Raw genomic sequence first — 22,423 nt, forward strand, 5'->3', positions numbered from 1 at the left:
GAATGAGGGAGAAAAAGAGGGAGACACCTGGGGCCAGGCTTGCAGCTACCAGTCAGCCAGACACGGAGTAGGACATAAATAATGAAAGAAAGGTAAAAAGCCTTGAAGCAAAACATAGATGAAGAGAAACAGGTTAAATTAAGTTATAAGAGCTAGTGAGACAAGCGTAAGATAAGGCCGAGCATTCATAACTAATAATAATTTTCTGTCATGATTTGGGAGCTGGTTATGACCCAAAAGAAAACCTGTTACACTCTCCAATAACCTTTAGGAAAGCTGTGATGAAATCTATATGGAGTTCAGGGGTTGTTTAGAATCTCAACTTTAGGATGAGAGTCTAAATATTTGAAGTTTTCTTTTAGTTTTACATTGAGAGATCATGAAACACAGTATATGCCTTTATAGAGATTTAAGTATTCAAGTTATGAGCCAGTATCAATGTAAATGCTGGGTTTGTGTAGCGTGAATCTTAAAAGTTCTTGTTAATAAAATCAACCCCAAGGCCAGTTATTGGGGTCAAGGCTGGTAGATCAGAGAGACAGAACAAGCCACAGGTATCTCACCTTGCCAATTCCTCAGCTGATCTTTTTTCCTCAGACTGGATGCCTCTGAGTCCTCATCCAGAATGAATCTCAGCTGAACTGCTGCTCGAAAGTCTGAAGCTTAACCAGCTAAAAGCTTAACCAGCTAAATGCCTCTAGTTTCTAGTCCTCGTGCCTTATATACCTTTCTGCTTTCTACCACCACTCCCTGGGATTAAAGTCTTGCTTTCTGGGATTAAAGGCGTGATGAGTCACCATGCCTGTCTGTATCCTTTATGTTTAATATTGTGGCTGCTCTGTCTCTGACCCCAGATAAGTTTATTCATGCACAATATTTGGGAGAATACAATACCAAAATTTCCTCTCTTTTTGTCTAAAATTTTAAAAAGCTTATAACTAATACAAGAAAAATTATATCAAGTAATTATATACAATATACACAGTCAAGATTACATTAACGATGTCTAGTTCATTAACATTTGACAGATTCAGATAAAAAACTCCATTAATATATAACAATGTCCAGTCCAGTAACATTTGCAAATTCAGACAAAAAATTTTCATTACTTATCTTATTTAAAACAAGTAGTTCCTTTTTAAAAGTAGATTCCATAATCTCCCTTTTTATCTTATCATATCCATATTCTCTCTTTTTTCTTTTCATAATACATTCAGTAGTCTACCTTTTGTCATTTTTATATCTTCCCCTTTTTCTTCAGTGTAGATTCAGTGATCTAACTATTTATCCTATTATTTCTTTGTCTTTTTTCTCAGAGTAGATTCAATGATCTATGTCATATCTTATTCTCATTTTCTTTTTGCTTTCTAGGGGTGAAGATATCTTTAGGGAATCATGAAAATAAAATTTTGGGGTTAATTGTCAAGTCCTGTATCATTTGTTCAGTCTCTGCATAATGGTAAAGTGTAGGGTTTGTCTCAAGTCCTTGTTCGAGTAGTCTGTCAGGCTGGATCATCTCAGCTAGCCATCTCAAAATTGTCCTGACCAGTTTGTAGTCCAAAGTCGATTTTTCCATGGTGTTAATCGGCTTAATGGCTTTATCATAGTACATGTGGAATCATCTTTATGGGGTTCCATCAACCTTTTGAAGATTTCAAAGTTGCTGTTAGGTGTGGTCATGGTTCCCTACAGAGTTTTGTTTTCTCATTTACCTTATAATAATATTCTATAAAGTAGATATTATCACTATTATTTTTCAACTAAACAACATTGCAACATTCAGAGATCCTGATTAACTTATCTCAATTTAACCAGTATGTGGTGATATGACATCACAAATTAGAAAAGAAAAATAATATAATGTTGCTTCTAGATAATTTTTGTGGAAGTGTTTGCAAGTGGAAATTCCCTAAGGATATAATGGATTGATTTCTTGTTTGTTTACCATAATTATAGATAATTAGTATGTAACCTATAGACTATGGAACTTTCTCTATGGTTTTGAAGGCCATGGGCATTTTTCTATATTTATTTGCTTTTTTAAAAAAAAATTTAGTACTAAGGATGGAATCCAGGCCTTGCATGTGATAGGCAAGCATTCTGCCACTGAAATACATCGCAGCCCCAACTCTTCATAAAGATATGATTCAAAAGCCTATTTCACTTATGCGTATTTTAAATAATTATAGAGTGCTTTGCTTCCTCAATTCTTGATTAATTTATATAAGGAATATTTTTAATATGCAAGGAAGGTCACACAATTTCATCCCACAGTGATTATTTTTCTTTATAAACTCATACATACTGGCGTATACACTCTGAAATATAAAAAGATAGACAAATTTGTCATTCACAAAGATGTAAGTTTAGCATCACTTAGCTTTTCAACACTCTATTCATAGTAAACAATATATCATAAGCAGCATTTCTTGATGAAAAATTGACTTTCACAAAGCTGACCTTCATATTTTAGGACTGCGTGGGATATAACAGGATATTCTAGAACATATTTTGCCTTTTTCTTGAGCTTTTATATGTAATGACTGTGATACTATGTACACATTTTCAATTATTTTGATAGCATGAGTGCATACAGTGACACAGCAGGTTGATGGGGTAACTAAATTTTAAGGTATTTGACTGATATTAGCAAATTCCCTCTTGGAAGTTAAAACTCCCCAGGTAAAGTAATATTTGGTAGTTTTATTAATAATGGGTGATTGTCTTAAATGAAGTAATTTTAGTGTGCTAATATCACCAAAGATCCCTTAAGGGCATTATCATTATAATAAAGGCAGACCTGAACTTTCATTTGGTCTGAAAAATTTCATTTATGCTGCAGGGTCATTATTACTATGCAAACACCTCCCTTAAAAATCATAAGTGTACAGAGATATTTAAAAACAAGGTTTTATTGTAAGTCTATCATATTATTTTCCAAAAGTTTGAGGTTTGGCTAATCAGCAGAAATTTCTTTCTTCTTATATAGAAGAAATTAGTATATGATTTTATCACTATAAATTTAATACGTCTTTCCAACTACATTTATGAAATAGCATATATCTTGAATGTGCTATTTAGTTTCCTTAAGGGGATATTATCATATAAGTGGAGTGGGTTTTCACAAAATGCTATTTTTCTCAGTTGGTTTAAAGTAATTGAACATTCTTCTTCAATCCTATGTTACATGCAAGAGAAAATATATATTTCATAGATATATTTTCTATATACACCTGTAGTAGATTGGGTACTGTAATCCAGTATAAAATTTATAAAGATAAAAATACATTTTTTGCCTGATCAGGTCACATATATTAATAGAAATTAAGAAAGACTAATAAGTTTTAAGTATAAATCTAATTCACATGTGCACTTTTGTAAGAAAAACCAACAAATCTCATAACTCATGATACGGTGTGTTTGCAGAGCAGAGAATGCAGGTATTTGTTACATTGCAGAGCCATGGAATTTTCCCAAGATGCCATCTGTTTCTGTTAACTTGACACAAACTGGCATCATCTGCAAGAGGGGACTTCAATTGAGAAACTGCCTTCATCAGATTGGCCTGTAGGGAAAACTATGAGGCATTTTCTTGATTAATGATTGATGTTGGAAGAACCCACGCACTGGAGCTAGTGTCATTCCTGGGCTTGTGCCCCGGGATTGTATACAAAGCATGCAGAGCAAGCCACTGAGAGCAATCCAGTAAGTAACACTCCTCCTTGGCTTCTGCTTCCATTCCTGCATCCAGGTTCCTTCCTTGCTTGAGTTTTTGCCCTGACTTCCCTCAGGGATGAACTGTTTTCTTGAAGTGTAAGATGAAATTAATCTTTTTCTCCCAATTTAGTTTTGGTAATGGTGTTTGTCACAGTAATAGAAAACAAACTGGACCACCATCCCCTTAAATCAATCCATTAACAGAAACTAAAAGCTAGCAGTTATCTCTGGTGGTTTAAAAGTCACATTGGACTCAGTCAGATAGGTTCTGAAAATATATGTCTTTGCATATTTGGTATAAAAGTTATAATGAAATATAACCATGGGAAGGCAAGAACAACAAATGATTTTCTTTACAATCAGTTTGCTAGGTGGGATCTCTATAAAGAACAACAATAAAGGTAATAAAATCTACACAACATTAATAAATAAAAGATTTTGTGAAGGTGTCATTGTTAACGTAATCTTTGCATATACTCTTCTAATGATTTGTATCTAGAAAATAGACACTATGGTAAAGCATACCTTGGTGAGACAATTTCAATTTTTTTCTTTAGGTAAGTACCGAACTTTAAAATGTTCCCCATGTATTTGATCAACAAAAGCTGCGTTATAGAGTGGGGAACAGCTGATGACGTCTGTGTTTTATGAAAAAAACATGTTTATTTTCCACCCTATTATGTACTCAAGTGAATCATGTGGTAATCTCATTCATGCATTCAGTAGTTCTCATACACTGAAAGTTAGATTTTTATTCTTTTAATTAATTAACTTTATTTTATTATTTATTAACTCTTAAATGTACCTTAGGATGACTATACCAAGTTGAAATTAGCAGCTTGTATGCTGCATAGAAAGTTCTGTTCTAATAAACATTGTTAGCATATCAGAAAGTGATATAAATGGTGCTAAATATGTCAGTGGAGTCTGAGGAGAACTCCTTATTTATTTATTGCTGCATATGGGTCGAGAACCAACTGATATTGCTACCTGAATCAATAACTATACTATGACTTGCAAGATGGTGGTTTTCAAATTTCATTGTTCTACGTTCATTAACTGAATGACATTTTAAAGAAAATTCTCATCAGCTTGCATGCCTTAATAACTTCAGAAATCAATCCAAATAGACTAAATAAGGAATTTTAATTCTTTTTTCTTTTAAACTCTTAATGCAGTATCAGAACAGAGATGGCATATCCTGGCATTTCCTTAAGTGCATGTGAGTCAGAGTGAGTGTGTAAATATGTATTTATTTCATGGTGTGTTGATTGTGCACATTTAGTTTGTAGGGGAGGGCCAAGTGACAGAAAAATGAATAATAAAGAGAGTAATTAAATAAAGCTATTTGTATTTGAGCCATCGTCAATCATTCCATCACTTATTGTAGTATTTGGACTATTCAACACTATTGATTTCTAACTCATTTTTAGAAATTTCTGCATCTAAATGACAGAAATTTAAACAATAAGATGAAATTTGAATAATGAGTTGCTGCTGACCTTTGTTATTTGAATCATGACACCTAAAAATGTTTGCAGTTATAGCTCAATTATCTTAGTTGAAAAGAACCTGCAAACGAGACCGACCACAGCAAGCCACAAAGAGCAGACACCTGCACTCTCTGCTCACTGGAGACCCAGTTTTTCTGAGACTAAAAGGATTGTGAATATGATAATGGGTGTAGAAAATTGCACATATCCACAGATGGCATAGGTCATAAAGTAAAAAGCTTAGTGTTATGAGTTATGCTGTATTGGAAGTTGTCAGCTAGGGCTTCTCAGTAATACCTCAAGATAGTATGGCTTCCTGTCATTGCTCGTTGTTGCTTACTAAAAGTTGATGACAGAATATATTGCTCAAGGTACTATAGACTTTAATCACAGGACATGGAGACATCAAAGTAATAGCAACCTTTTTCACCCTGTTGGCTACCCATAATAATGCTGGAATATGCTTTACAGTATCCTAAGGAGAAAGGCCATCAAAAGTCTTACACAGATGAGAAACCCATGACTGACCTAAGAGACAGACAGCATGACATCATAAGTCTATTGATGTAATGGTGGCTTGAATGTTATGGGAATAACCAACAGCTTTCTAATTGGGCTTCTGTCCCTTTCACTCTTAGCTTTGCTTGTCACCTTGAGGCTATCTGCAGTCACCTGAAAGGGGATTCTCATTTGAAATATTTGCCAGACTAGATTGACCCATGGGCATGTCCATGGGAGAACTTCTTGATTTTTAATTGTTTCAAGAATGTTCAGTCCACAGTGAGTGACATCATCCCTATGCATGTGATCCTGTGCTAAATGGAAGATAGCTAAGCAGGCACCTCAAATGAGCAAGCAAGCAGAATGTCTTAATACTTTCTACTTAAGGTTTCTTGTTTGAGTTCCCTTAATGATAAACTCTGACCAGGAAGTGTAAGACAAACCAACACTTCCTTCTTCAAGCAGCTTTTGACCAGAGTGTTTTATCACAGAAACAGAAAGAAAACCAGAACAGACATGCTCCAGTGGAGAGAAATCATGTCTGTTACTGTAAACTTGGTTAAGAACACATGGCTAGGGCAATCATAGATGTTACTATTATCATTTCCCTAAAATGACATAGGACCACTTCTAAATACTTCTTATTGTACTCATAGACTAGAATACTCCTTAACCCTTAGCAGAGAGGCTTCTTTATGAATGAGATAGTGGCTAATACAGAGACTTGTAACTCTCAAAGAGTAGACAATAATTAATAGTGTGGTATTCATTTATGAATGGCAAATCTGAATCACTCACCTCCCCCACTCCTCAAAGCTCAGAGAATATCATGGAAAAGCAGAAGTGAAATTCTAAGAAAGAGTGATCAGGAAAGATTTCTGTGAAACAGTCTTCTTGAAATGAGAGGACCATGAACTAATAGTTGCCATATTTGGAAGCACCAGACCAGTACAATATTAATTCATTCAACACTCACAAATGGAAAAGGAAGGAATCTGTGAGGTCCCACTCATAGCTGCTGATGTCTTGGCACTGATGGCCCCTTGGGAAGGAGGTTGAGTGTTTTAGTGGTATGACTCATGATAGGTTGCCCATGCTCCAGTTGATGCTTCCTAATATCCACGAATTCACAGGAAATGGTAGTTGGACTTAAATGAAGATGGGAGGGGCATGGGGTATGATCAAAAGTCAGTAAATAAGAGTTGAAAAATAAAATGGAGGTTGCTCTGTCTTGGATCTCTTTAGCTATTTACTTAAGAGTAATGTACCATGAAGAATCTATTCTTAGTTTTAGAGAACACCTTTTACTGCACTACTGTCTCTTCTTACTGTGAATGAATAGTTTGTCTGTTTCACTGGACAACATTCTGCACTTTTTGAGAATATAATAGCCATTCTCACTATGATAAGCTGGAATCTCCTGGATGTTTTATTTGTACTTTTCTGATGGTTAAAGGAGTAGAGAGGGGTGAACAAGAGAGTGTAGATGGCAAATAGGGAAAAAAGAAATACTGTGTGTTATCTCTCATATACAGGGATATTGCATATGTATGAAAATTGGGACCACTTGCATGGAAGAAAGGTGCCAGCAGGATGGGAAGGGTAATAGATGTTCATATGAATGTAAAGTGAGATATTTGTAGAGAAATAACATAAAGGAACACATTAGTCTGTATGATAAATAAAAATATAAATTAAAAAAAAAAGACATGACCAGGAGGAGACATATCAGTATGCATGAATTTGCCACATTTGAAACAACACTTAGGATTACAGTTGCACTTTCATTAACTTGAATAAATAATTCTTATTTGACTTTATGTTCATCTGGTCAAGAATTAGATACTAGATTATTTTAGCTAGTGCTAATCAGCAAAATTATTCTAGGCAAGGATGAATTAGCACAGGAGTCTTCCTGCTGGAATATCTAGTGGTAGTTTGGATTTCAGGTAAAGTCAAATCAATATTTTACTCATTTGCTTATTAAGTCGTTTATATAATTTAGATAATAAATGTAAGAGTATTATTTATCGTGTACTTGTTTATTTCTGTGTTGACTGAGACAGGACCCATGTTTACAAAGGATGTTCTATGAAAACTTTTTCATAGTCTGCCCACTTGTACTGCAAAGCTTCTATCTAGATATCATCAGTTCCTCACTAATGAGAATGGGAGAGGCCTGTCTCTTGTCTCCTAGCCAAAACCATTCCACATCATGCAGCTACCCCAAAGCCTGGGTGATTCTGAGAACAGGTATATTCTTGAGGAATTTCAACTTGAGGGAAAATCAATAAGGGCTTTGGAGAATAAGCACTGAACAACGTACCTGGTACAGGATAGAGGCTCAAAAGTGTTTGTTGAGTGGCATATTATCTGCCCAAGTAGTTTCAGCCTTTTAACATTATTTACTGCTGGACAACTACTTGAGCTTTAAGAAATGCTCACCCATCATTTCACATTCTTTTTTTTCCCTTAGTCTCTAAATAATTTTCCAGAAGCTGGAGAGATTGCTAATGATGCTGTATATCTGGGGCTCTAAAACACATTCATTTGGCATTTAAATTTGGTTCTAAAATCGCAGCAGAACTCATCAGACAGAGTGATAAAAAGAGAAAAGGCCTTTTGGGTTTATCTTATACGTAGGCCACAGGATCTATATCTTCGATCTTCAGTCATAGCCTTGAACATTAGAAGTGGCTAAACTGACATGGTCTGTGCTGATATAAGTGCCCCTGCCACCAACTGCATCTTGTGAGTTAGGTCTTGCAACTTGCTTCTTGTCGAACCCAGATTTGTTTTCTTTAAAGAAGACTTCTACAATTCCTAAGCATCAGTGTTTACCTTTTAGCTTAAGTAAGGGCTGAATGCTACTTTTAAACTTAGCAATTTAGTTTTTTGTCACTTAACAGTTCATTTCTGCATTAGTAGTTGATTCTAAAAATTATCTCATTTGATATTTAAAAGTAAGTCAGAATATAATGTAAAGGTTGTACATTATATATGTACTCATTTATTTGTATACCTATTTAAAGACAATAATTTATTAAATTTGTACAATAAGGTTGCAGACTAGATAGTAATTAGAACACTTCTTGCAGTATGGTGGTGTATTTTAATGAGACCTTTGTTTTGTTTTGTTTTGTTTTCTGAGATAGAGTTTTTCTGTGTAGCTTTGCACCTTTCTTGAAACTCGCTTTGTAGACCAGGAAATTAAAAACAACTTTGTCAATAATGAGAGGATTTTTATAACACTGTCTTACCATATGTATTTTCTACATATATGGTATTAGTATCAAGTTTCACCATTTGTCAAATCTACAAAACAGTCATTCAGAACTTAGCATGTTCAATGTTGTAAGTCAAGTACATGGTAATAACTATTGTTAGTACAGTCCCTACTACCTCATCTTTAGAAAATAAGACTTTTATAAAATCTACTATGTTTGTATTAATTTGTAGTTTTAGCCCGGAATCTAGCAAGTACAAATTATTCAGGACATTTCTCTAATATATATCTTTGTGTTAAAATAAGCCTTAGAAGATTTCTATAATATATAAACCAAGGAATATTTTCTTTGATCTTTGTGCTCATTAAATGTGATGGAAATGTGAATTAAATCATATAGTATAAATTAAGCACAGATTGGATTTACTTTTTCATAATAAGCTTCCCTTCCAGTAGAGGTTTTTGGTAGCTGTGTACCATGCCTCTGAAATACAAGAACCAAATAAGAAAGGCTTTGAACTAAGAGGGCCTTTTCTCCTATCTTGATCTCATTGCGAAGTCAAAGAAAAATATGAAATATTCCAATCTTAACTTAACTTCATTCCACCAGAGGACAGGAGGCAGAGAATAAACAGAGTAGGTGGTCAGTCTGGGCAGCAAAGGCTTGTATGATACTGTGCTGCACATATTCTCACTCATAAGGGGTAGAAACCTTACCTTCGGGAATTAATTGACATTCTTTCTGCATCTTTACTAACATCATAAGTCTTTTCATTCTCAAAAATGTCAAAGTTTAGACAATGCAGGATAGTATCTGACCAACCCTTGGAGAGCTACAAAAAAGTCTGGCATTACACATGGGGTTGGGCAGGATTGTTAAATAAAGCCCATTAGACTAGCCAGTGAAGGGCTGCCCTTGCAAATAGAGTCTTATTTTAAGGAAGCTATTGCCAATTTGTACTTATTATTTGTGTTGTGTGCTTGGGATAGATTGTGTGGTCTTCAAGGTTGATACCTGGCTTCTTAACAGAAAAATACTTAAATATTAACAGAAAATTTAAATTTTGACAATATACAAAATTAAATTATTAGATATAAAAACCAGAAATGGGGGGTGTAATCTGAATTATTAAATATATATAATACTTTTACATGTGTTGAACATATCACACTTTGGGTACCAACTAGAAATGACATTAAAATGTAAATATCTAAATAGCAACATTTTATTTTGAGAAATCCATATGAAATTGAGTATTATTCTTTCCAGGTCTGTGAAGAATTGTGTTGGTATTTTGATGGGGATTGTATTGAATCTGTAGATTGCTTTTGGTAAAATTGCCATTTTTACTATGTTAGTCCTGCCTATCCATGAGCATGGGAGATCTTTCCTTTTTCTGACATCTTCAGTTTCTTTTTTCAGGGACTTAATGTTCTTGTCATATAGGTCCTTCACTTGCTTGGTTAGTGTTACCCCAAGGTATTTTATGTCATTTGTGGCTATTGTAAAGCTTGATTTTGTAAAGTCTGATTTCCTTCTCAGCCTGTTTGTCCATTGTATATAGGAGAACTACTGATTTTTTGAGTTGATCTTGTATCCTGCTATGTTGCTGAAGGTATTTATAAGCTGTTTCAGTTCCTTGGTTGAATGTTTGGGGTCACTCAAGTATACTATCATGTCATCTGCAAATAAGGAAAGCTTGACTTCTTCCTTTCCAATTTGTATCCCCTTAATCTCTTTATGTTTTCTTATTGCTCTGGCTAGAACTTCAAGTACTATATTGAATAAGTATGGAGAGAGCAGACAACCTTGCCTCATTCCTGATTTTAGTGGAATTGCTTTGAGTTTCTCTCCATTTAATTTGAAGTTGACTGTTGGTTTGCTGTAAATTTATTTGCCTTTATTATGTTTAGGTATGTTTCCTGTATTCCTGAGAGGTCCTTCATCAGAGGCATTTTGCTAATAATATTATTTAACCACACAAAGATGTTTAAAATACTACATCTAGAACATAAGGGTAATTTAATTTGAGACCTTTTTGTTCCCAAAATTCTTTTCTGGTAAAAAAGAGTATAACTTCTTTAACATTCAAATTAACCAAATTTAAATGTGAAGGTAATTAAACATAAGGTCATATACAATGTGTACAAACTACAGAAGAGAAACTGTTCTCAATAACATAAATCACAGAAATGGGAAATGAGAATTTCACACTTCACTTTTGTTCCATGGGGAAAAAGAACATGTAACAGTCTGATTATTGCTGTGAACCTAAGGCTCCAACCCAAGAACCCTGTGCTGTTTGCAAGTTCAAAATAAGTTGCAAAGTAAGAGCTTTCAGTATGTGTGGATGGCCTTAGGAGTGAGTGGAACACAGTCCCACTGAACCTTAGTTCTGTTAGACACCCTGTGTTCCTTAAGAATGTGTACTCCACTAGACAAGGTGGAGCAAGAAAATAATGTGAGCGAGAACAACAATCCATTCACACATTTTCCAGAACACTCCGCTGATTATAAAGCCCAGAAATAGAGATTCACTGAATCTTCCAGCACAGCACAAAACACAGTACTTATTGGCTAAGTATCTTTGGATCAAGAAGTGACAATAATAACTGCAAGTCAGAAGACTGAGTCTCAAAAGGATGACATAATCTTTAAAGGCCACTAAATGGGTGCAATCATATGAACTCAAGCTTTCCTAATAAGATGTAGCTTGTTTTCTGACTATGTAAATACATCTTCTTTACCTTATAAGATGTGACATAATTCAATTCCTTGCCCTGGAAACTGAAAAAAAAATTGCATACATAATTAAGTATTTGTAAATATGTTTTATTTCTACTAATGTTTAAGTGAAATCATCATTGTGCCAATTATAAATGTAGGAAACAAACTGAAAGTGTTATAGACAGCACCAGTGACTATTTCATATTAAGGAAATCTATTTTCCCATCATATTAGACTTATGTCAATACTGAAAAAATGATTCATTTTTTTAAACCTTTGAAATTACTACCCCAATAATATTAGAAATAATTTGATATGTTAGTAACAATATATTATAAAATATAACAGTTTCATAGCTTTAGCAATATTATTTATGTTTTATACAATATCATACTTTTTTTTTGGTTTTTTTTTTTGAGACAGGGTTTCTCTGTGTAGTTTTGGTACCTGTACTGAATCTCACTCTGTAGACCAGGCTAGCCTCGAATTCACAGAGATCTGCCTGGCTCGGCCTCCCGAGTGTTGGGATTAAAGATGTACACCACCACCGCCCGGCTTACTGTCATGCTGTTTTTAGTTTAAATTTTATTTCTGGATTGGTTAACAAGGGCCCTATGATTTCCAAAGGGAATAATGATATAAAAATCCTATCAATATCACTGATACGTGTCTCCTTGGCATAATTTGTGTTTAACGTACACAGAACCAGAATTCAACCACCAGCAAAGTCTTCCCTATCTCACAGCATACATAGCTTCCAAGAATGAATGTTCTGAAATCTGTACAAAAGCACACTGCCTTTTAGAACTTAGCTCAGAAATCATGTGACATAATTTCCATCAGAGTTGCAGGCTTGTCCAAATTCAAGAGAAGGTTATTTCAACTCTCCATAATAGAGACAATGTCAAATTGTAAGAACATATAGGACTGAAGTATTTGGGTAGCCTTCTTTGGAAAGAAATTATATAATAAAATCCCAATATTTCTTATAGTTTGGGGCATTTTTATGGGATTCATTGTCTGCCTTGTATTCTCTTGTCTTCTTTATGTAGTATCATACTCATGATTTTCTTCCCTATCAAAAGTAGCAGGTTTAATACAAATTGTTTCATTTAGATTTTTATTTCAGGATGCGGTCACACTCTCTTACACCCCTGTTTCTTCTCAGATCCTTACTGGCAGTATTCTAGGAAGGATACTCTGAATCTTCTCTTGACAAACAAGTCATACAGTTATTGTCTTTTTGTACATAGTTTGTGAATGCTGTTATTTCACTTCAACCCTACTTGTGGGTTTATTTATTAAATTTTGTCTTCATTTGTATATAAGCCTCTTTATGTGCCTGTGAGCTCCCCAAGGACATAGTTAGCAATTTCCTCTGTTGGCCTCACAGATATAGTCATATATTTATGTTCAACTAATGTTTATAAAGCTTGTTCTTTCAAATTCATATTTTCTGCTTTTGGTGCCTCTCGACCAGCCTCTTTCCATAAGTTATGGTTCTGTGTCATGTATAAGTGCTATGACACACTTTGGAAATATTCCCAAACACAGTGGCCCGGTTATCTGTGTACTTAAATAATTATACTCAGAGCTGGACACTGTAGTACAAAAGTGGCCCTCATCAAAGAGAAGATAACAGAAATAAAGAAAAGACATAAAGTTCCATAATTGCAGTGACAGACTGAGGGCCCAGAAAATGAGATGATTTTATTGGTACTTATGAGACCCTTACCTTCTGACAAGCTGCAAACTTGAATGTTCTGATGGTTGATGTTTCTGCATTTGTCAAAATACTTTTTCACTTGAATGAGGATTTTCCAGTGATCATGACAGTATATTCACAGAGCATAAGCATAGAGAAGATTTTTCCAAAAACAGTATTGAGAGCAACTGAAATGACAGTGTCATCATTGATGCTACACTTCTACAGTTGTGTCCTATGGGTTATCCACAGTTACGCCTGAAGAAACCATATTCACTGTGCTGAGCTGCAGGAGACTCACAGCGGGCATGGCTATACAACAACAGTTCCATTTCCTGTTTCTTTCCTTCCATACATGGAACATGAGCTCAAGGAGACAATTCCAGCTCAACATATGCAAATGTTCTTACAAGCCTTTATGTGAACAGCATCATCCCTGACTCCAAATTAAGGGCAGACTAAACATGGGATGCTGCAGAACATCCGAGAATACAACTTCTTCAAAAGCTCAAGGTGCCTGATTAAATGAAATATTGAACTATGGGTTAAAGGATCAATGTATGTGGTTGTTTTGAAATATAAGAACTCGTGGTTTTCTGACACTGTGCCAAGAGACATGCTAGAAACAACGAACCAGTTCTCAGCACTTGCATTTCAAATTTCCACAAAGCTTTGAGGATTAACCTAGAAAAGTACCAGATATGTTTATTGCAGTGGAAACAGATCTGAATTCTGGGGACTCATATGAAATTCGAATCTGCCAATCTGATTGATTATATATGTGGATTTTATTTTTAAAGACAGATCAGCTGGCTCACTGAGAATGACAAAACTCCATAGGATAAATGAGCTAATAGGATTTACTTAGCTTTTTTTGCAAGAACAAAAGAGGAACCTTTGTCAGAAGAAAATTCCTATTTTGAAGGCATTTTGAAAGTCAATTTTTCTGCTTTTTGGTTTGGATCGTGCAGTATTGTTTTTGTTTCTGAAATAGTCCTATGTAGCCAAGGCTGGTCTTGCTATTTTTACTCATTTTATTTTATTTTTAAAAGGTTCTATTGCTATGGAGGTTGATTGGCAGTTTGCCTCCATGGTGATGCAGAGATCATCAAGCTCCTTTCTAGTGAGAGAGGAATTTTCACAAACTAGACAGAGATTGTGTTTTGGAGAGATATATTTGACTCAAACTCCCCATAAGTGCTTAAAAACAGATTGTCCATGACATGTACATGTGCTTCACTATTCCCAAGAAACAATAGCAATTGCATCTGCCAATACCAGATTGTGCTATTTACAAAACTGAAACGGGCTGCTGGCAAGAGAGCCCAGCAGGTAAAGGCATTGGTTTCCAAGCCTGGCAGCCACCTGAGTTTGATCCTAGGATCTACATGGTTAAAGGAAGGAACTGACCCACTGCAAGTTGTTCTTGTGTCTCCACATGCATCGTGTGCACGTGCGTGTCTACACACACACACACACACACACACACACACACACACACACTACTCTGTATATTGTTTTTTTTTTTATTTGTGATTTATTTTTATTTTAGCATCTTGACTCAGCAGGAATTTTGGATCCAAAGTGACCACTTTTATAAGTACTCATCAAGTAAAGAATGTCGATGATCTTACAAATACATCTTCTGAATAAATATTTTTCTAACTTTCAAAATGTATTTTAGTATATTTCTTCATCATTTGCTTGCACTCTTGTGAGGTAAACTATGAGCTTATATAAAGTCTTCCTTTGTAATAAGAAATCTATGTTGTATTAGTGTCTATTGTAAGTATGGGGTATTTAGTAGCTTTTATAGAAATATTATTAAAGTGACTCCCTGTTGCATATCTAGTGAATGTATTAACTCTAAGAGTAACCTGATCCACCTTTTAAATGCCAGGGCTTTTTTTTTTCTACGAACCTCCTCTGAGAAGAGCTGGCTCATCTTCTCCCAGCCTCTGCTACCAGTTCATTCCCTGTCATGTTACCATGTTTGCCACTGCACTGAAGGAAGTTATGAAACAACCTTTTCCCATGACAAACCCTAAACAAGTTGGAGTCTTTACAGCGAGCATATGTGCATTTATACTTTTCAACAATTTCCCAAGTAAGTCCATTGCGCAGCGAGGTGAAACCACCCTGGTAGACCTAGATGGGCTTCTTCTTTCTCAGTTTTAGCACTTTCCCCGCACTTGTTTCATTTTGGATCAGTGTGAACTCTTCTGAGCAAGAAGGAAAAGTAACAGTATTTTTTTTTTTCAAACTCTGAGAGGAATGGTGTGACATGAACTCAGACAATAAGCCCCCAGCTCTATTCTTTTCACAGTGGGAAACAACGTGAGATCCCATTTTATTTGTTTGTTGTTTTGTTTTTGTTTTTGCTTTTTCATGCTCAGTTGGACAGATAAGTTCTAGCATGCAATCCTGGGCCCTCTCACCAACAACTAGCCTTTCTTGGTTTATCCAAATAAATGTTGTCAGCATGGGAGGCACTATCCAGGAATATCAGAACACTATAGGGCATTTGTTTAAAACAATACTGTAGTCACACAGTGAAAAGAAGAAACAATGTTTGGGCCTGAATAATAAAAAACAAAACAAAAAAAGGTTGTGTATTAAATATCTCTTTATCAAGTTGAACTATGTGAGAGAAGAAAACTAATCCCTCTGGGAAAACTTGTGTTTACATTTTGTGCATTTTCTCCACACATTTACTTTCTGATCTTATATCTAATAATAGCCATTTGGTTTGAGCACCAGCTTGTGTTGGTCCCCTGGATGAGTTAAGTATTAAATAAAATAGTAATTTCTTATTTACTGGGACAATGCACCAAAGGTACTTATAAAAGAAAGCATTTAATGGGGGCTTGTTTACTCTTACAGAGGGTCATGATGGCATGGCTTGTAGCAGCAGGCAGGTGGGAACAGAGCTGAAACAATTGCTAAGAGCTTACCTGTTGAGATAGCAACCAGGAGGCAGGAGGGAGGGAGAGAGAGAAAGAGAGAGAGGAGAGAGAGAGGGTACTGGGAATGGCATGAGCCTTGAAACCTAAGGCCCACCCCTAGTTAGTGGCACACTTCTTCCAACAAAACCACACCTTCTAATCCTTCCCAAACACACTCACCAACTGTAGACAAATTATTCAAACATATTAGTCTATGGAAGCCATTCTTATTTAAACCACCCCAAGTAAAATACAAGACACTCCAATCTTCTATGTCTGTATTAAAACATGGTTTTCATAAACACCCTATTCAGGGATGGGAGGTGGATGTTCTCAGATTCTTACTACAGATAACAGGTAACATTGAATATTTTTTTATTAAAAGTCTGTAGTTCTAGATGAGGTTTCAGTGAATGAAAAAGGGTAAAAGGAAATACAGTTTTCAAGTTAGCATTTTATTCTATCTGAGACCGTGAGGGAATGAACACACAGCAAAAACAAGAAAAAAAAAACAAAATTAACTGGAAATGTGAACCAATATTGTCACTGTAATTGTCCAGTCTATGATGTATAGCAGGCTGATATTGAACCAATGTCTGCAAAATACGAAAGACAAATATCTAAGGTTTTACAGGTAAAATCCAGTGTCCTTTTGGAATCCCTATATGACTGGTTTCTAAAAATAAAATTAAATGTAATTATACTTTTATTTATTTTTGTTCAGTTATATTTGAAGAAGCAATATTGCCTTATGAATTAGGTCTTCTCAAAGTTGCCAGAAGCCTATTCCTTGTAGCAACTGCCAGGTTATTGATCATTCATGGTCTCAGGGCATAGGAAAGAAACAATTCATTTACAAATACTTGTTGAAGGCAGCATATTCTGCAACATGGGGTCATCTTTCTGTTTTTGAAGACATTAGCTAAAGGCTTCCCTTTGGTAACATGATTATTTCAGATACAGAAAAATGGGACATTTTCCCAACTATTGTTATAATCTTATAAGCATGTTGTGTTACAAACATGTCTGTTACTGCGATTGTAAGTCACTTTATCCACTGACTGATCTCTCCAACACAAGAATTTTTTAACATGTTAATAGTGTTCATATCACCATTACTGTCCTCTGTGTTAAAATTTATGTGAAGCTTTCTCATTATTAGTCAGGACTGTTGACGCTGGGAACACATTGAATAGCACAAAAAATTCACAGATTATGCTATTGTTACTACTTTTATCATTCTTGTAGTGTAGATTTGAAAACTGAGCCTTACTTGGAGGAAACAACTTCCCAAGGACAGTTTAATGACAGTAGTAGCATCGAACCTAGGACTTTCTGATCTGGACACAAGAATTTCCAAGAATGCTACCACACTGCCATTTGCTTCTGAATACAACCTTTTCCTTAGAGTTGGAATAAGATATTTCCCACCTCATCTACATTAGCACTACAAATTATTATAACAAATACTAAAGCCACTTAAAAATGAAATTTTGATTTAACGTTAGAGATTGCAATTTTTGTTTTATGATCTAGAAGAAAGTAGTGTTTAAAAATGTTGTGATTCTCTCAATATGAAAAGTGTAATGAAATCAGAATGAGATATTTAATCCAAATATGCATAGTTTCCCCTGGGCACACAGGAAATGTGCTTTGACTTCTCATAAGCTGAGCATAAGCTTAGCTTGCCTATATCCCCTCTCTTCCCACTGATCAGAACTTCATGAACATCTCCATACACACTCAGGCTTTAATCAAAAATTAATGTTAGCCCAGCATGAGGCAAGCCATAAAGCTATTATCATGGACCAACTCTACAAATATTCCTGACTCTTCCCTAGATCTTCCTTGGGAGGTAGAAGGACTAAATGTGCTTATCATGGGCAAGCACAAGTTTCTTGGAGAATGAAGAAGCTCATGTAGAGTTCACAGAACCATTTCCCAGGTGAGTGTCTACAGTGACATCGTCTAATGATCAAGCTAGATGGAACACAGACAGCAGATGTGGGAAGCAGGTATGGTCACAGGTGCAGACCTCTGAAAGACTAGCTTTCAATTCTACTTTCAGATATGCAAATCAGATATGCCCATCACTTTGGATTAGCCACCAGCTAATTTAAACCTAGCTGTTGTTGTTTCCATCTTACCATCATAGGCATTCTGATGGAAAGAACTACATAATCGTCAATTCCTGAAATGTCTCCGTGTCAATACAATGCTAGGAAGCACCTTGAGTGGGGTGAAGTAGACTATATACAAAATACATCCCATTGCTATGGAACAGTCTCTTCCATTGCCATTCTAGGTCTGTATCCTTCTATTACCTTAACTGCTAATGAGAATGCTGCACATGGATTTAACCTATAGGAAAGTAATCATAATGCTAATAACATTAACATATTAGATTGTGTTGGAAAGATCAGTCAGTGGAAAATGTGCTTGCTTTACAAGCAAACAGAACTCAGTTCAGATCCCTAGCATGCATGTAAAAAACTAGATATAGCTGTATGTTCCTCTAACACCAGCACTGGGGCAATAACCACAAGGTCATCCCTGGGGCTCAGTGACCAGCTACCACAGCAGAAATGGCAAGTTATAAGGTTAGTGAGAAAATTACAAGAAAAAAAGAGAAAGAAAGAAACTTGCAAAAAAAAAAAGAAAAAAAAAAAAAAAAAACAGAGAGGGAGAGAGAGAGAGAGAAAGAGAGAGAGAAAGAATGAGAGAGAGACTCATGCATATATACAAATGTGTACAAACATAACATCGTCATCACTCACTCACACACACACACACAGAGAGAGAGAGAGAGAGAGAGAGAGAGAGAGAGAGAGAGAGAGAGAAATTAAGACACATACTTGAATTCTCATTTTAGCCCTCATAGTCAGCAGCACTATATTAATCAATGTTGTGTTGCTGTGAAGAGACACCATGACCAAGGCAATTCTTATAACGAACAACATTAATTGTGTTTGGCTCACAGTTTCAGAAGTTTAATCCATTATCATCACATCCGGAAGCATGGCAGCATGCAGGTAGACATGGTACTAGAGATAACTAAAGTCTACTCTGTAACAAAAAGACACGAAGACACTGTGGCTTGCTTGAGCATTTGAAACCCCAAAGCCAACTGACAGTGACATTCCTACTCCAACAAGGCCACACTTACTCCAATAAGGCTACACCTTCTAATTCCTGTCAAGTAGTACCATTCCTTAATGATCAAGCTTTCAAATATATGAAGGCTATGTAAGCCACAATAGTTAATATTATAAAGCATCTAGATTTAGAAATTAATTCCTGGAAGGGCATGAAATAGGAAAACCTGATTAAATTGACTTCAAAGCTGTTGATCCTTACTATCTCTCACAGCTAATACCTTTCTGTTGACTACACCAATTGACCATGGCAGCAGAGAGTTATCTTCTGGTTTCCCTGCTTATGTAGGAACAATCATGGTCACAGACTTACTGGACTCATTTTGTGATGGCAACAAATAGGATCATGGACTTTTAATTACGGCATTAAAAATGTATATGATTTTTGTGAAAGTCTATACCTGAAGACATCATTAACATTTAATGTTTTACCCACATTTATCCAAGTTTGTAGGTTTGACATTTGACTTTCTTGACCTTTTGAGGGCTGTAAAACAGAAATAATCCTTTTCCATATTGCTTTTTGTCTCTTAGAGGAAAAGAAAGCCAACTGGATAATTATTATAGAAAAACATGAAAGTAAAAAGGATAAAGATTCCATTTCTCTTCCTTCCTCCCTCTTTCCCTCCCTCCTTCCCACCCCCTCCCTCTCTCTTTCTCTTTCTTTCTTTCTAAAGCATAATTGTCCTTGGCTTTACACCAGAGACCCTGGACTGCCTTGTTATTGATCAGTCCATTCTATAGTAAGCTCAGACCATATGCAACCTTCCAAATTGGCAAAGAACCATTTGTAGTGTTTTTCTTTTAAATTTTGTGTTTTTTTTTTTGATCACTGCTGCAGCACAGGTTACTGAATAGAATAAAATATCTTCATCTTTTCCAATATTCAAAAAAAGTCTTTCTCAAATCTATATTTAACATACTATAATTACTTTCAACTTCTTTACTTCCACTTTTCTGCAAAAGAAATTATTTTCTGAATCATGTACTTTATATTAAGCCTGTGAATTCCTCTCTTAATTTTCGTTTTCACTACATTGCAAATTAATCTTTATTTGTGTTTGGATTTTTTATATAAAAATGTTTACCTTCATTAGAAGTTGAAGTGTTGTTTCCATATTTCTAGTATTCTTCAAGTTTCATTCATTTGAGATAGGAAACACAGTGAGTGCTATCTTCATGATATCACACTTTTTGATATTTTTAGGAATGTTTTATTGTTATTGTTTGATTGTTTTTGCAGGCTCATAAGTTACTTGTACCAGATGGTGATTTACACATTGATGCTTAAGGATTTTTCTTGTATAGCATTTTGTGATGAATATTTTTTTTACATACATATGTGAAAAAAAGCTACACAATGACAACAGAGTTGACAGAACAAGAAGCTGATAAAAGGAGTGTATGAATGCCCTCAGTTCAGGCAGAGATTCTTTATCTCATTTTCCAGTGCTAAGTATTTAACTGATTTTTTTCTTGTATTACCGTGAAGCTGTAGCTGTGTGTGTTTAGTTGGAAAGAGACTCCAGCACCATTAAACATGTTTGTCTTGGCACAGGACAACAGGGAGCCTCTTGTCACTAGGTTCTAAGGCAACATCTTGAATTAGCTGTTGTGAGTTTTGGAAAATGTCATGACAGTTCTCCACCTTAGGGGCTGCTTCTCTCTGAGTGTTTGAAAAACACTGTCATTGGCAAGCAGACCACTTGGAGAAGTGAGTTAGTTCCTGCTTTGTTATTGGGCTGATGAGCCTTGGGCAAAAAGGTTCCTCAAGAGAGGACAGTGGAATTGACATTGAAGGAAACAATTAGCCTTGCTTGTCTTTTTGTGCTCTACTTAAGCCACAGAATAATGTCGCCTGCTTCCCTGTGTTGTGGTGATAGCCCTCATTGCTTCCCTCTCAGAATCTATTGACATCAGCAAATCGGTGACCCAAAATAATATGTGTCACAAGAATATAAACATGTCACATTTTGTGGCCATATTAAAAATTCCCTCTCTGTGTGAAGCAGAACAGCTCTTTAATAGAAAGTAGTTAAGCACCAAAAACATGTTTGTGTGGCTATACTGCCTCCAAGGTTTTTTTGAGTCTTTATCTTCATGTTTCTCTTGATTCCAGTTGACATGTAACTGGAGTTTAGGTGACAGAACCACTGTGTTAACATTCAGGTACTTCACCCATCTCCTGCCAGGTCTATGTATTCCCAACCATTATTTAGCCAGAGAGGTTCTCTCAGAAGGAAATACCACTAAAAAATCTTTCCAGTGCATGGAGGAGAAAGTTTCCTCCTTTGCATTTCATCGTCATCTATCTTAATAGCCGGTTATTGGGGTTGGATGCTGTGATATAAAGGTTAACATTTGCAGTAATCATATATTATTAAAAACAACAATATGATACTTGAACTTGTTATGGAAATTAAGACAACTGATTTCCATTTTTATGATAATATCTTAAGTAAAAGACTCTGACTCATACAAGTGGCAGGGTTACTGTAATTCAGACTCTTGCATTTGTGAAATCCACTATTAAAAATGGGAACTTAGTACGTCGGTCTTTAAATTTTGTATTTGTGTGTGTGTGTGTGTGTGTGTGTGTGTGTGTGTGTGTGTGTAGTGTAGTGTATCTACCTCTGTGTGGGTCTGTCTGTATTTGTTTGTATGTATGTGTGTGTCTGTGCCGGTGTGTATGTGTCGTGTGTGTGTGTGTGTGTGTGTGTGTATTTGTGTGTGTGTGTGTGTGTGTGTTTATGTGTATGGGTATGTGTGTGCCAGGGCACATGTGTACAAGTCAGAGATTACCCTTAGGAGTCAATTTCTTCTTTTACTGTGTATGTTCTGAGCTGTCCAACTCACGTTGTCATGCTGGGCAGCAATTAGCTTTACCTACTGAGCCATCTTGATGCCTTCCCTAAACATTTGTATGTTTTTAATCAGAAAAAGAAGCAAACTC

The 22,423-nt window shown here is 35.6% G+C and overlaps 1 protein-coding gene across 11 annotated transcripts in view; it reads left to right on the plus strand.

Moving 5' to 3' along the window:
* The window catches only part of Lrrc4c (leucine rich repeat containing 4C), a 1,322,183-nt gene that overhangs the window by 570,642 nt on the left and 729,118 nt on the right, over window positions 1–22,423 (plus strand). The window lies entirely within an intron of this gene.

Source organism: Peromyscus leucopus, chromosome 4 (assembly GCF_004664715.2).
Source record: "Peromyscus leucopus breed LL Stock chromosome 4, UCI_PerLeu_2.1, whole genome shotgun sequence".
Taxonomy (NCBI): domain Eukaryota; kingdom Metazoa; phylum Chordata; class Mammalia; order Rodentia; family Cricetidae; genus Peromyscus; species Peromyscus leucopus.